Below are 17,415 nucleotides of genomic sequence, written 5' to 3'. Positions count from 1 at the left end.
CTGGCCATGAAGTGGGCATTCGAGGAGTGGCGTCATTGGCTTGAAGGAGCTAAGCATCGTGTGGTGGTCTTGACTGATCACAAGAACTTGACGTATCTCGAGTCTGCCAAGCGGTTGAATCCTAGACAGGCTCGTTGGTCGCTGTTTTTCTCCCGTTTTGACTTTGTGGTTTCATACCTTCCGGGCTCTAAAAATGTGAAGGCGGATGCCCTGTCTAGGAGTTTTGTGCCCGACTCTCCGGGTTTGCCTGAGCCGGCGGGTATTCTCAAGGAGGGGGTGATTTTGTCTGCCATCTCCCCTGATTTGCGGCGGGTGCTGCAAAAATTTCAGGCTAATAGACCTGACCGTTGCCCAGCGGAGAAACTGTTTGTCCCTGATAAATGGACGAGTAGAGTTATCTCTGAGGTTCATTGTTCGGTGTTGGCTGGTCATCCTGGAATCTTTGGTACCAGAGATTTGGTGGCTAGATCCTTTTGGTGGCCGTCTCTGTCGCGGGATGTGCGTTCGTTTGTGCAGTCCTGTGGGATTTGTGCTCGGGCTAAGCCCTGCTGTTCTCGTGCCAGTGGGTTGCTTTTGCCCTTGCCAGTCCCGAAGAGGCCCTGGACACATATCTCTATGGATTTTATTTCGGATCTCCCCATCTCTCAAAAGATGTCGGTCATTTGGGTAGTTTGTGATCGCTTCTCTAAGATGGTCCATTTGGTACCCTTGTCTAAATTGCCATCCTCCTCTGATTTGGTGCCATTGTTTTTCCAGCATGTGGTTCGTTTACATGGCATTCCAGAGAACATCGTTTCTAACAGAGGTTCCCAGTTTGTTTCGAGGTTTTGGCGAGCCTTTTGTGCTAGGATGGGCATTGATTTGTCTTTTTCCTCGGCTTTCCATCCTCAGACAAATGGCCAAACTGAACGAACCAATCAGACCTTGGAAACATATCTGAGATGTTTTGTTTCTGCTGATCAGGATGATTGGGTGTCCTTTTTGCCTTTGGCTGAGTTCGCCCTTAATAATCGGGCCAGCTCGGCTACTTTGGTTTCGCCGTTTTTCTGCAATTCTGGTTTCCATCCTCGTTTCTCTTCAGGGCAGGTTGAGTCTTCAGACTGTCCTGGTGTGGATACTGTGGTGGATAGGTTGCAGCAGATTTGGACTCATGTAGTGGACAATTTGACATTGTCCCAGGAGAAGGCTCAACGTTTCGCTAACCGCAGGCGCTGTGTGGGTCCCCGACTTCGTGTTGGGGATTTGGTTTGGTTGTCGTCTCGTTATATTCCTATGAAAGTTTCCTCTCCTAAGTTTAAGCCTCGTTTCATTGGTCCGTATAGGATTTCTGAGGTTCTTAATCCTGTGTCTTTTCGTTTGACCCTTCCGGCTTCTTTTTCCATCCATAATGTATTCCATAGGTCATTGTTGCGGAGATACGTGGCACCTGTGGTTCCATCCGTTGATCCTCCTGCCCCGGTTTTGGTTGAGGGGGAGTTGGAGTATATAGTGGAGAAGATTTTGGATTCTCGTATTTCGAGATGGAAACTCCAGTACCTGGTTAAGTGGAAGGGTTATGGTCAGGAAGATAATTCCTGGGTCTTTGCCTCTGATGTTCATGCGGCCGATCTGGTTCGTGCCTTTCATTTGGCTCATCCTGGTCGGCCTGGGGGCTCTGGTGAGGGTTCGGTGACCCCTCCTCAAGGGGGGGTACTGTTGTGAATTCTGTGGTCAAGCTCCCTCCTGTGGTCATGAGTAGTACTGCGGCTGGTTCTGTCTATGAGCTTCCTTTGGTGGATGTGAGTGGGGCTGCGGCTTCTGAGTTTCCTTCCTCAGGTGACGAGGTTAAGTCGTTAGGTGCTGTTCTATTTAACTCCACCTAGTTCTTTGTTCCTGGCCTCCAGTCAATGTTCCAGTATTGGTCTTGCTCTCTCCTGGATCGTTCTTGTGGCCTGTCTTCACTGCATAAGCTAAGTTCTGCTTGTGTTACTTTTGTTTGCTATTTTTTCTGTCCAGCTTGCTGTATTGGTTTTTCTTGCTTGCTGGAAGCTCTGGGACGCAGAGGAAGCACCTCCGTACCGTTAGTCGGTACGAAAGGTCTTTTTGCGCCCTCTGCGTGGTTGCTTGTAGGTTTTTGTGCTGACCGCAAAGCTATCTTTCCTATCCTCGGTCTATTCAGTAAGTCGGGCCTCACTTTGCTAAAACCTATTTCATCTCTGTGTTTGTATTTTCATCTTTACTCACAGTCATTATATGTGGGGGGCTGCCTTTTCCTTTGGGGAATTTCTCTGAGGCAAGGTAGGCTTATTTTTCTATCTTCAGGGCTAGCTAGTTTCACAGGCTGTGCCCGAGGCGCCTAGGTCTGGTCAGCAGCGCTCCACGGCTACCTCTAGTGTTGTGTGATAGGATTAGGGATTGCGGTCAGCAGAGTTCCCACGTCCCAGAGCTCGTCCTATGTTATTATTAACTATCAGGTCATTTTGTGTGCTCTTAACCACCAGGTCTATTGTGTTTCTGAATCACCAGTTCATAACAAGAAGCCCCCTTTTGAGCTACTGCAGCCATAAGTCTTCTTGGGAATAATGCAACAAGTTTTTCACACCTGGACTTGGGAATCCTCTGCCATTCTTCCTTGCAGATCCTCTCCAGTTCCGTCAGGTTGTATAGTGAATGTTGATGGACAGCCATTTTCAGGTCTCTCCAGAGATGCTCAATTATTTTTAGGTCCGGGCTCTGGGTGGGCCAGTCAAGAATGGTCACAGAGTTGTTCTGATGCCACTCCTTTGTTATTTTAGCTGTGTGCTTAGGGTCATTGTCTTGTTGGAAGATGAACCTTCCGCCAAGTCTGAGGTCCAGAGCACTCTGGAAGAGGTTTTCATCCAGGATATCTCTGTACTTGGCCACATTCATGTTTCCTTCAATGACAACCAGTCATCCTGTCTCTGCAGCCAAAAAACACCCCCATAGCGTGATGCTGCCACCATCACCTTTCACTGTTGGGATTGTATTGGGCAGGTGATGAGCAGTGCCTGGTTTTCTCCAGACATACCGCTTAGAATTATCACCAAAAGGTCTATCTTCATCTCATCAGACCAGAGAATTTTATTTCTCATAGTCTGGGAGTCCTTCATGTGTTTTTAGCAAACTCTATGCGGGCTTTCATATGTCTTGCACTGAGCAGAAGGTTCGGTCGAGCCACTCTGCCAATGAAAGCCTGATTGATGGAGGGCTACAGTGATAGCGGACTTTGTGGAACTTTCTCCCATCTCCCTACTGCATCTCTGGAGCTCAGCCACAGTGATCTTGGGATTCTTCTTTACCTTTCTCACTAACACTCTTCTCCCACGATTGCTCAGTTTGGCTGGACGGCCAGGTCTAGGAAGACTTCTGGTGGTCCCAAACTTCTTCCATTTAACCCCTTCCCGACCTTTGACGCACCGTATGCGTCATGAAAACCTGTGCCAATCCGACCTATGACGCAGCATATGCGTCATGGCCGGATTGGGCTCCTGCAGGCCGGGTGAAAGGGTTAACTGTAATTTCACCCGGCCTGCAGGGACAGGAGGAGTTGTACTTTAGCCCATGGGGGGTGGCTTCACCCCCCCCCCGTGGCTACGATCGCTCTGATTGGCTGTTGAAAGTGAAACTGCCAATCAGAGCGATTTGTAATATTTCACCTAAAATACTGGTGAAATATTACAATCCAGCCATGGCCGATGCTGCAATATCATCGGCCATGGCTGGAAACACTTATGTGCCCCCACCCCACCCCATCGATCGCCCCCCAGCCCTCCGATCTGTGGTCCGCTCCCCCGTCCTCCTGCCCGCTCCCCCCGTGCCCCAATCCCACCCCCGTGCTCCAATCCACCCCCCCTGCACTCCGATCCACCCCCCGCACACCGATCCACCCCACTGCACACCGATCCACCCCCCCGTGCTCCAATCCACCCCCCGTGCTCCGATCCACCCCCCGTGTTACGATCCACCCCCCGTGTTACGATCCACCCCCACGTGCTCCGACGCCCCCCCGTGCCCTGATCTCCCCCCCTTTTACTTACCGAGCCTCCCGGGGTCCGTCCGTCTTCTTTCCTGGGCGCTGCCATCTTCCAAAATGGCGGGCGCATGCGCAGTGCGCCCGCCGAATCTGCCGGCCGGCAGATTCGTTCCAATGTGAATTTTGATCACTGTGATAAAACCTATCACAGTGATCAAAATAAAAAAAAAGTAAATAACCCCCCCCCCCTTTGTCACCCCCATAGGTAGGGACAACAATAAAATAAATAATTTTTTTTTTCCACTAAGGTTTGAGTTAGAACTAGGGTTAGGGTTAGGGTTAGGGTTAGGGTACGGTATGTGCACACGTATTCTGGTCCACTGCGGATTTTTCCACAGCGGATTTGATAAATCCACAGTGCTAAACCGCTGTGGATTTATCGCGGATTTACCACGTTTTTTCTGCGCATTTCACTGCGGTTTTACAACTGCGATTTTCTATTGGAGCAGTTGTAAAACCGCTGCGGAATCCGCAAAAAGAAGTGACATGCTGCAGAATGTAAACCGCTCCGTTTCCGTGCAGTTTTTCTGCAGCATGTGTACAGCGATTTTTGTTTCCCATAGGTTTACATTGAACTGTAAACTCATGAGAAACTGCTGCGCATCCGCAGCGTTTTCCACAGCGTGTGCACATACCTTTAGAATTAGGCTATGTGCACACGGTGCGGATTTGGCTGTGGATCCGCAGCAGTGTTCCATCAGGTTTACAGTACCATGTAAACATATGGAAAACCAAATCCGCTGTGCCCATGGTGCAGAAAATACCACGCGGAAACGCTGCGTTGTATTTTCCGCAGCATGTCAATTCTTTGTGCGGATTCCGCAGCGTTTTACACCTGTTCCTCAATAGGATTCCGCAGGTGAAATCCACACAAAAAACACTGGCAATCCGCAGTGCCTTTTACCCTCGGATTTTTCAAAAATGGTGCTGAAAAATCTCACATGAATCCGCAACGTGGGCACATAACCTTAGGGTTGGGGTTGGGTTAGAATTAGGGTTGTGGTTAGAGTTAGGGGTGTGTTGGGGTTAGGGTTGTGATTAGGGTTACGGCTCCAGTTGGGATAAGGGTTAGGGGTGTGTTGGAGGTAGAATTGAGGGGTTTCCACTGTTTAGGCACATCAGGGGGTCTCCAAACGCAACATGGCGCCACCATTGATTCCAGCCAATCTTTTATTCAAAAAGTCAAATGGTGCTCCCTCACTTCCGAGCCCTGACGTGTGCCCAAACATTGGTTTACCCCCACATATGGGGTACCAGCATACTCAGGACAAACTGTGCAACAATTACTGGGGTCCAAATTCTCTTGCTACCCTTGAGAAAATAAAAAATTGCTTGCTAAAACATCATTTTGGAGGAAAGAAACATGATATTTTATTTTCACGGCTTTGCGTTGTAAACGTCTGTGAAGCACTTGGGGGTTCAAAGTGCTCACCACATATCTAGATAAGTTCCTTGGAGGGTCCAGTTTACAAAATGGGGTCACTTGTGGGGGGTTTCTACTGTTTAGGCACACCAGGGGCTCTGCAAACGCAACGTGACGTCCGCAGACCATTCCATCAAAGTATGCATTTCAAAAGTCACTACTTCCCTTCTGAGCCCCGACGTGTGCCCAAACAGTGGTTTACCCCCACACAAGGGGTATCAGCGTACTCAGGAGAAACTGGACAACAACTTTTGGGGTCCAATTTCTCCTGTAACCCTTGGGAAAATAAAAAATTATGGGTTAAAAAATGATTTTTGAGGAAAGAAAACGTATTTATTATTTTCACGGCTCTGCGTTATAAACTTCTGTGAAGCACTTGGGGGTTGAAAGTGCTCACCACATATCTAGATAAGTTCCTTTCGGGGTCTAGTTTCCAAAATGGGGTCACTTGTGGGGGGTTTCTACTGTTTAGCCACATCAGGGGCTCTGCAAACGCAACGTGACGCCCGTAGAGCATTCCATCAAAGTCTGCATTTCAAAATGTCACTACTTCACTTCCGAGCCCCGGCATGTGCCAAAACAGTAGTTTACCCCCACATATGGGGTATCACCGTGCTCAGGAGAAAATGTACAACAAATATTAGGGTCAAATTTCTCCTGTTACCCTTGGGAAAATTAAAAAATTCTGGGCTAAAAAATTATTTTTGTGGAAAGAAAGGTATTTATTATTTTCACTGCTCTGTGTTATAAACTTCTGTGAAGCACTTGGGGGTTCAAAGTGCTCACCTCACATCTAGATAAGTTCCTTTCGGGGTCTAGTTTCCAAAATGGGGTCACTTGTGGGGAGTTTCTACTGTTTAGCCACATCAGGGGCTCTGCAAACGCAACGTGATGCCCGCAGAGCATTCCATCAAAGTCTGCATTTCAAAACGTCACTACTTCACTTCCGAGCCCCAGCATGTGCCCAAACAGTGGTTTACCCCCACATATGGGGTATCAGCATACTCAGGAGAAACTGGACAACAACTTTTGGGGTCAAATTTCTCCTGTTACCCTTGGGAAAATAAAAAATTGCGGGCTAAAAAATCATTTTTGAGAAAAGAATTTTTTTTTTTATTTTCATGGCTCTGCGTTATAAACTTCTGTGAAGCACTTGAGGGTTCAAAGTGCTCACCACACATCTAGATTAGTTCCTTTGGGGGTCTAGTTTCCAAAATGGGGTCATTTGTGGGGGATCTCCAATGTTTAGGCACGCAGGGGCTCTCCAAACGCGACATGGTGTCCGCTAATGATTGGAGCTAATTTTCCATTTAAAAAGCCAAATGGCGTGCCTTCCCTTCCGAGCCCTGCCGTGCGCCCAAACAGTGGTTTACCCCCACATATGGGGTATCAGCGTACTCAGGACAAACTGGACAACAACATTTGTGGTCCAATTTCTCCTATTACCGTTGGCAAAATAGGAAATTCCTGGCTAAAAATCATTTTTGAGGAAAGAAAAATTATTTTTTATTTTCATGGCTCTGCGTTATAAACTTCTGTGAAGCACCTGGGGGTTTAAAGTGCTCAGTATGCACCTAGATAAGTTCCTTGGAGGGTGTAGTTTCCAAAATGGGGTCACTTGTGGGAGAGCTTCAATGCATAGGCACACAGGGGCTCTCCAAACGCGACATGGTGTCCGCTAACAATTGGAGCTAATTTTCCATTCAAAAAGTCAAAAGGCGCTCCTTCCCTTCCAAGCCCTACCGTGCGCCCAAACAGTGGTTTACCCCCACATATGAGGTATCAGCGTACTCAGGACAAATTGGACAACACTTTCTTGGTTCAGTTTCTCCTTTTACCATTGGGAAAATAAAAAAATTGTTGCTAAAAGATCATTTTTGTGACTAAAAAGTTAAATGTTCATTTTTTCCTTCCATGTTGCTTCTGCTGCTGTGAAGCACCTGAAGGGTTAATAAACTTCTTGAATGTGGTTTTGAGTACCTTGAGGGGTGCAGTTTTTAGAATGGTGTCACTTTTTGGTATTTTCAGCCATATAGACCCCTCAAACTGACTTCAAATGTGAGGTGGTCTCTAAAAAAAAATGGTTTTGTAAATTTCATTGTAAAAATGAGAAATCGCTGGTCAAATCTTAACCCTTATAACTTCCTAGCAAAAAAAATATTTTGTTTCCAAAATTGTGCTGATGTAAAGTAGACGTGTGGGAAATATTATTTATTAACTATTTTGTGTCACATAACTCTCTGGTTTAACAGAATAAAAATTCAAAATGTGAAAATTGTGAAATTTTCAAAATTTTCACCAAATTTCCATTTTAATCACAAATAAACACAGAATTTATTGACCTAATTTTACCACTAACATGAAGCCCAATATGTCACGAAAAAACAATCTCAGAACCGCTAGGATCCATTGAAGCGTTCCTGAGTTATTAGCTCATAAAGGGACACTGGTCAGAATTGCAAAAAACGGCCAGGTCATTAAGGTCAACATAGGCTGGGTCATGAAGGGGTTAAGGATTATGGAGGCCACTGTGCTCTTAGGAACCTTTAGTATTGCAAAAATTATTTTGTAACCATGACCAGATCCATGCCTTGCCACAATTCTGTCTCTGAGCTCCTTGGCCAGTTCCTTTGACCTCATGATTCTCATTTGGTCTGACATGCACTGAGAGCTCTGAGGTCTTATATAGACAGTTTTGTGCCTTTCCAAATCAAGTCCTATCGGTTTAATTAAACACAGCTGGACTCCAATGAAGAAGTAGAACCATCTCAAGGTGGATCACACGGAAATAGACAGCATGTGACTTAAATATCAGTGTCTGAGCAAAGGGTATAAATACTTATGACCATGAGATATTTCAGTTTTTCTTTTTTATTACATTTGCAAAAATTTCTACATTTCTGTTTTTTTCAGTCAAGATGGGGTGCAGAGTGTACATTAATGTGAAAAAATGAACTTTTTAAAATTTACCAAATGGCTGCAATGAAACAAAAAGTGAAAAATTTTAAGGGGTCCGAATACTTTCCGTACCCACTGTATCTGTGTGAACATGTCACTAGCTGCCACAGTTTCATCATTATTTCATTATGTTCTGTGTGGAAGTAACTGATCATCACTTCCAAACAGGAAACAGGTGAATACAGCTGCGAACTAAGAGTAGCCATCTTCATATATAATCAAAAAATAAAGTAGCTCTCTGTAATGCTATAACATGCAGACGTGAAATATAAGAAATTTGAATTGCATTACTGCTGTAGTAAATTAAAAAAATTAAGAATACTTAGTGCATAAATTGGTCAATTCATGTGTACCCGGCAGCCACCATAAGGAGATTCTCGTTGCTGGAAACCTGACCAATGTGAATCCTCTCTTAGGTTAAATCTTGCATTAATATAGGAACGTAGCATCCTGCTATAAATTTAAAAGCCTGAGGCTGATGGGTGGAGTGCTCAGTCAGAGAGTCTAATTATACAAATATCGAAAGACTGGCCGACACTTAAACAGAAATCAGGAGTGAACAAGTGCTTACTAAGAGGAGCCATCTCCATATATAACCAACAAATAAAGTTACACTCTGTAGCATGCAAACATGAAATATATGAAATTAGGGATTGTCTGGTCTGTATATGAACCTGTGGTGTGCAAAATTAACATCTCCCCTGGTTCGTTCATTCCTGTGTGAGTGTTAGGGCTCAGTTATAAAAGAAGGACTATGTGAGGCCAATTATTCTGTATGGAAGACTATGTGGGGCCCATTATTCTGTATGTAGGACTATGTTTGGCTCATTATGCTGTGTGGAGATCGCAATAGGGGCATTATACCGTGTTCCAAATTATTATGCAAATTTGATTTAAGTGTCATAAAGATTTAATTGTTTTGTTTTTCAAATAAACTCGTGGATGTTATTGTGTTTCAGGGCTCAATGGATCACTAAAATCAATCTTAAACACATGTGATAATTAGTTTTCCAGGTGATTCTAATTAAAGGAAAACTACTTAAAAATGATGTTCCACATTATTAAGCAGGCCACAGTTTTCAAGTAACATGGGAAAGAAAAAGGATCTCTCTGCTGCTGAAAAGCATCAAATAATGCAATGCCTTGGTCAAGGGATGAAAACATTAGATATTTCCCAAAAACTTAAGCATGATCATCGTACTGTTAAGAGATTTGTGGCTGATTCTGGGCACAGACGTGTTTGTGCTGATAAAGGCAGAATGAGGAAGGTTTCTGCCAGGCAAGTTCATCGGATTAAGAGAGCAGCTGCTAAAAAGCCATTACAAACCAGCAAACAGATATTTGAAGCTGCTGGTGCCTCTGGAGTCCCTTGAACCTCAAGGTGTAGGATCCTTCAAAAGCTTGCTGTAGTGCATCAACCTACAATTTGGCCACCCCTAAACCGTGTTCACAAGCAGAAACGGTTGCAGTGGGCCCAATGATACATGAAGACTAATTTTCAAACAGTCTTGTTTATGTGATGTGCTGCTGCAGTGCAGTATGGAGCAATCTCCACCAGGGGGTGCTGGATAAGGAAAGGAGGCTGCACACACAGCACAGCTACACTGAACAACAACACAGGTGTCACAGGTAATGAAAGGGACATGAAACAAGCCAAGGTCATACACGGAGATAGCAGCGCGGTACAGAAGGGGCGAGCAGAGAATCGTCGGGGGCAAGCAAGATGTCAGAACCTACCGGGAACGTGGTAAGGAAAACGTGAGGCGTAAGACAGAGTCGGGGTACAGGCCAAAGGTCAGAACAAGTAACAAACGGGTGCAGTCAGTCAGAGGCAAAGAGGAACACTTAGAACAGGGATCCAGGTCAGGAGCTCAAACAGTGCAGGATGAACTTATAGCTGACACTGGCCCCCAGGCTGCAGAGGACTTAAATAGCACAGCCAGCTCCAGGGTGAGGCAGAGAGGATTAACTCCCACATGACCAGTCCAGAGACAAGAGAGCTGAACATAATCTCAGAACTGGATCATGACAGTTTACTGATGAGTATCAAGCAGCCCTGGATGGTCCAGATGGATGGAGTAGTGGATGGTTGGAGGACGGCCACCATGTCCCAACAAGGCTGTGACATCAGCAAGGAGGTTGAGGAGTCATTTTTTGGGCCGGAATCATAGGGAAACAGCTGGTAGGGCTCTTCAAGGTTCCTGAAGGTGTGAAAATGACCTCTGCAAAGTATATAGAGTTTCTGACTGACAACTTTCTTCCATGGTATAAAAAGCAGAAACGTGCCTTCAGGAGAAAAATCATCTTCATGAATCACAATGCACCGTCTCATGCTGCAAAGAATACCTCTGCGTCATTGGCTGCAATGGGCATAAAAGGAGATAAACTCATGGTGTGGCCACCATCTTCACCTGACCTCAACCGTACAGAGAACCTTTGGCGTATCATCAAGCAAAAGATCTATGAGGGTGGGAGGCAGTTCACATCAAAACAGCGGCTCTGGGAGGCGATTCTGACTTCATGCAAAGAAATACAAGCAGAAACTCTCCAAAAACTCACAAGTTCAATCGATGCAAGAATTGTGCAGGTGATATCAATGAAGGGTTCCTATGTGAACATGTAACTTGGCCTGTTAGGATGATTTGGAGTTAAATAGCTTTTTGTTCAGTGAATGTGACCTCCCAATGCTGCAAATTCCACAAATGAGCATTTTCAGTTCTTTAAAACATATCAAATGTATAGAAATTCTACTGTGCCTAATAATTTGGAACAGTGCATTTTGAGTTTTTATTCATTTTGGAGATTATACTGTTATCATTGGGAGGTTTCTTCAATAAAATTCGATGTATACTCTAACGGGTGATGACTTTTATTAGACCGACTGTCATTTGCACCGACCATTTAGGAAAATCCGAGAAAAATATAATTTGCATAATAATTTGGAACATGGTGTATCGTCTCTTGGGGTCACCATTAGTGTTGAGCATTCCGATACTGCACATATCAGGTATCGGCCGATATTTGCTGTATTGGAATTCCGATACCGAGTTTCGATACTTTTGCGATATCGGATACCGGAATCGGAAGTTCCTATAGTGCAATGATGCACTATAATGGAGTGTGGGCGGTGCGTGGGCGGAGAATGCGTGTGTGCAGGCGGGGTCTGTACATGACTGTGGGGGGGGCGTGCCGGGGCTCTATGCGGCATGCCGGGGCTCTGTGCGGCGTGCCGGGGCTCTGTGCGGCGTGCCGGGCTCTGTGCAGGCTGTCGGGGCTCTGTGCAGCATGCCGGGGCTCTGTGCGGACTGCCGGGGCTCTGTGCGGGCCTGCCGGGGCTCTGTGTGTGTGTGCAGGCATCATCCGATGGGACTACCAGTCCCATCAGACGATGCCTGCTACAGTGACAGTGATTGACACATTAGCCAATGATGGGAAAGTAGTAGTCCCATCATCCGGCTAATGTGTTGAAAGTGAAAAAAAATACTACGTACTACATACATACTACATACATACTACATAAATACTACATACATACTACATACATTCTACATACTACATATGTTCTACATACTACATACATACTACATACTACATACATACTATATACTACATACATACTACATACATGCTACATACTACATACATATTACATACTACATACATACATACTACATACAGTGGGGCAAAAAAGTATTTAGTCAGTCAGCAATAGTGCAAGTTCCACCACTTAAAAAGATGAGAGGCGTCTGTAATTTACATCATAGGTAGACCTCAACTATGGGAGACAAACTGAGAAAAAAAAATCCAGAAAATCACATTGTCTGTTTTTTTATCATTTTTTTTGCATTTTATGGTGGAAAATAAGTATTTGGTCAGAAACAAACAATCAAGATTTCTGGCTCTCACAGACCTGTAACTTCTTCTTTAAGAGTCTCCTCTTTCCTCCACTCATTACCTGTAGTAATGGCACCTGTTTAAACTTGTTATCAGTATAAAAAGACACCTGTGCACACCCTCAAACAGTCTGACTCCAAACTCCACTATGGTGAAGACCAAAGAGCTGTCAAAGGACACTAGAAACAAAATTGTAGCCCTGCACCAGGCTGGGAAGACTGAATCTGCAATAGCCAACCAGCTTGGAGTGAAGAAATCAACAGTGGGAGCAATAATTAGAAAATAGAAGACATACAAGACCACTGATAATCTCCCTCGATCTGGGGCTCCACGCAAAATCCCACCCCGTAGGGTCAGAATGATCACAAGAACGGTAAGCAAAAATCCCAGAACCACGCGGGGGGACCTAGTGAATGAACTGCAGAGAGCTGGGACCAATGTAACAAGGCCTACCATAAGTAACACACTACGCCACCATGGACTCAGATCCTGCAGTGCAAGACGTGTCCCACTGCTTAAGCCAGTACATGTCCGGGCCCGTCTGAAGTTTGCTAGAGAGCATTTGGATGATCCAGAGGAGTTTTGGGAGAATGTCCTATGGTCTGATGAAACCAAACTGGAACTGTTTGGTAGAAACACAACTTGTCGTGTTTGGAGGAAAAAGAATACTGAGTTGCATCCATCAAACACCATACCTACTGTAAAGCATGGTGGTGGAAACATCATGCTTTGGAGCTGTTTCTCTGCAAAGGGGCCAGGACGACTGATCCGGGTACATGAAAGAATGAATGGGGCCATGTATCGTGAGATTTTGAGTGCAAACCTCCTTCCATCAGCAAGGGCATTGAAGATGAAACGTGGCTGGGTCTTTCAACATGACAATGATCCAAAGCACACCGCCAGGGCAACGAAGGAGTGGCTTCGTAAGAAGCATTTCGAGGTCCTGAAGTGGCCTAGCCAGTCTTCAGATCTCAACCCTATAGAAAACCTTTGGAGGGAGTTGAAAGTCCGTGTTGCCAAGCAAAAAACCAAAAACATCACTGCTCTAGAGGAGATCTGCATGGAGGAATGGGCCAACATACCAACAACAGTGTGTGGCAACCTTGTGAAGACTTACAGAAAACGTTTGACCTCTGTCATTTCCAACAAAGGATATATTACAAAGTATTGAGATGAAATTTTGTTTCTGACCAAATACTTATTTTCCACCATAATATGCAAATAAAATGTTAAAAAAACAGACAATGTGATTTTCTGGATTTTTTTTTCTCAGTTTGTCTCCCATAGTTGAGGTCTACCTATGATGTAAATTACAGACGCCTCTCATCTTTTTAAGTGGTGGAACTTGCACTATTGCTGACTGACTAAATACTTTTTTGCCCCTCTGTACATACTACATACATACTGCATACAGTACATTCATACATTACATACAATACATACATACAGACATACAGTACATTAAACATAGAGTTTTCCGCCGGATCTGTTTTTTTCCGCCAGATCTGTTTTTTTCCGCCGGATCGTTTTTTTTTCCACATCCGTTTTTTCCGCTGGATCCGTTTTTTTCTGCCGGATCCGTTTTTTCTTCCACATCTGTTTTTTTCCGCCGGATCCGTTTTTGTCCGCCTGATTAGTTTTTTTCCACCGGATCAGTTTTTTTCTGGCGGATCAGTTTTTTTCCGCAGGATCCGTTTTTTTCCGCCGGATCCGTTTTTTTCCACAGGATCCGTTTTTTCTGCTGGATCCGTTTTTCTCCGCTGGATTTGTTTTTTTCAGCCGGATCAGTTTTTTTCTGCCGAATCCGTTTTTTTCCGCCAGACCCTTTTTTTTACTCCGGATCCGTTTTTTCCACCGGATCTGTTTTTTTCAAAACTCGCCGGATTGTGCCTGACGGCAAAAACCTGATGTGTGAAAGCAGCCAGATATATGGATAGATACATCTATGTATCTATAGATATATCTATAAATATATCTATGGATAGATATATCCATAGATATATAATAGAATGGCCGATGTTTCTAAGGCTACTTTCACACTTGCGTTTTTTAGCAATCCGTCACAATCCGTCGTTTTGGGAAAAAACGGATCCTGCAAATGTGCTCACAGGATGCGTTTTTTACCCGTAGACTTGTATTAGCGACGGATCGTGACGGATGGCCACACGTCGCGTCCATTGTGCAACGGATCCGTCGTGTTTTGGCGGACTGTTGGCATGGAAAAACGTTCAAGTGAACTTTTTTTGTCCGTCGCGTCTGCCATTTTCTACTGCGCATGCACGGACGAAACTTCGCCTCCTCCTCCCCGGACTTCAGAATGGACAGTGGATGCGTTGAAAAACTGCATCCGCTGCCAACGTCATGCACAAATTTCACAACGTGCATCGGTACATCGGCCTGACGCATAGCGATGGACCCGTACTGACGCAAGTGTGAAAGAGGCCTTAATGAGCGTTGAATTTTAAAAAAATAAATAAACGGAAAAAAACGTTGTGGGCTCCCGTGCAATTTTCTGCACCAGAGGGGAAAAGCCAATAGCCATGGGCCAATATTTGCAGCCTGCTATGAATATCAGCCCGCAGCTGTCTGCGTAGCCTTTACTGGCTATTAATATAGGGGGACTCCCCCCAAAAATGACGTGGGGTCCCCCTATATTTTATAGCCAGAAAGGCTATGCAGACAGCTGCGGGCTGATATTCATAGCCTAGAGAGGGGCCATGGATTTTGGCACCCCCCCGGCTACAAATACCAGTCCGCAGCTGCCCCAATTCCGGCATGTAGCCCCTCTCTTCCCACTCCCGTGTAGCGGTGGGATATGGGGTAATAAGGGGTTAATGTCACCTTGCTATTGTAAGGTGACATTAAGCCGGGTTAATAACGGAGAGGTGTCAGTAAGACGCCTATCCATTATTAATCCAATAGTAATAAAGGGTTAATAAAACACACACACATTAGGAAAAAAGTATTTTAATTAAAGTTCTTCATTTAACCATACTTACCATACTTCAGCGCCTGCAAAAAACGTAAAATAATAAACCGTATACTACCTGTCTGCCATAGTCCTATTAATAACGAGTGTCCCACGACGATCTCCCCTATAGAATAGTGACATCCCGTCATTATGTTCCTGGAGCCCCTGGAGAGCGGTCGCATCAGCTGATGCTGCTGCTCTCCACAGGAGATCGTCGTGGGACACTCGTGGATTTCTGCGGACAGGGAGTATATTGGTTGTTTGTTATTTTCATATTTTTTAACAGATGACACTGGCTTCGGAGAACAAAGTGACAAGTAATGGTGAGTATGAACTCTATGTTTAATGTACTGTATGTCTGTATGTATGTATTGTATATAATGTATGAATTTACTGTATGTAGTATGTATGTAGTATGTATGTTTGTTTTTTGTTTTTTTCATTCAACACATTAGCCGGATGATGGGACTACTACTATCCCATCATTGGCTTATGTGTCAATCACTGTCACTGTAGTAGGCATCGTCTGATGGGACTTGTAGTCCCATCGGACGATGCCTGCACACACGCACAGAGCCCCGACACACCGCACAGAGCCCCGGCAGCCTGCACAGAGCCCCGACACGCCCCACAGAGCCTCGGCATGCCGCACAGAGCTCCGGCAAACCGCACAGAGCCCCGCCACGCCGCACAGAGCCCCAGCAGGCCCATACAGACCCCTGGCAGCCCGCACAGAGCCCCGGCACGCTACACAGAGCCCCGGCATGCTGCACAGAGCCCCAGCACGCCACAGAGAGCCCCGGCAGGCCGCACAGAGCCCCGACACACTGCACAGAGCCCCGGCAGGCCCGCACACAGCCCCGGCAGCCTGCACAGAGCCCCGGCAGCCCACACAGAGCCCTGGCATGCCGCACAGAGCTCCGGCACACAGCACAGAGCCCTGCCACATCGCACAGAGCCCCGGCAGGCCCATACAGAGCCCCGGCATGCCACACAGAGCCCCGGCATGCTGCACAGAGCCCCAGCACACAACACAGAGCCCCGGCAGGCCGCACAGATCCCGGCACGCTGCACAGAGCCCCAGCAGGCCCGCACAGAGCCCCAGCAGGCCCGCACAGAGCCCCGGCAGCCCGCACAGAGCCCCGGCAGCCCACACAGAGCCCTGGCAGGCCCGCACAGACCCCCCGGCACCCACACAGAGCCCCGGCAGGCCCATACAGAGCCGCGGTAGCCCGCACAGAGCCCCGGCAGGCCCACACAGAGCCCCGGCAGGCCCGTACAGAGCCCCGGTAGGCCCATACAGACCCCCGGCAGGCACAGACAGATCCCCGAGAGGCCCGTACAGATCACCGGCAGGCCCTCACAGACCCTGCCCGCACACACAGACACGCACAGTGTCCGCCCACGCACCGCCCACACTCTTCCCCCTCCGGAATAGGATGTAGAAGGACAGAAAGGGCTTTTTTTACATTCCGATATTTGTGTCCCATTGACTTGCATTGGTATCGGTATCGGCGATATCCGATATTTTTGGATATCGGCCGATCCAATCTGATACCGATACTTCTGGATATTGGAAGGTATCGCTCAACACTAGTCACCATACTTTGCTGGGAGGGTTGAGAGAGGTACAATAAGATCATCATACCATGCGTGTGTAGGGTACTGTGGAGAAAATCACTGTGGGGATATCATACTGTATTCGGGGGTGAATTTTTGTTATCATCATACTTTGTAGGTGCAATGAAATGGCAATCAAAGAGATAGGCGGAAGTTGTGAGATATGCTCTTCTGTGACCTCACAGAATAATAAATTTTTTTGGGGGGAGAGGCAATTAGAATTTCTGCTATTGGGCCCCTGATATCTATGTATGCCTGTGCCCATGAGGAATTACCCAATGCTCCGGTAATGTGTTCGGACTCTTAGAATCTATTAAGTAAAATGTTCTTTTGTTTCCAAATGAAAAAGGTTTATCTTTATATATGATGATATGGAAGAACGTTCTCAATTGTAGACATTTTATTATAAACTATATGGTGGCCTGATTCTAATGCATCGGGTATTCTAAAATATGTATGTAGTTAATTTATGAAGATTTAAGAATAATGCAATGAATACACAGGATTCAGCCGGCC

Source organism: Ranitomeya imitator, chromosome 10, assembly GCF_032444005.1.
Source record: "Ranitomeya imitator isolate aRanImi1 chromosome 10, aRanImi1.pri, whole genome shotgun sequence".
Taxonomy (NCBI): Eukaryota; Metazoa; Chordata; class Amphibia; order Anura; family Dendrobatidae; genus Ranitomeya; species Ranitomeya imitator.
This window is presented reverse-complemented; position numbering follows the sequence as displayed.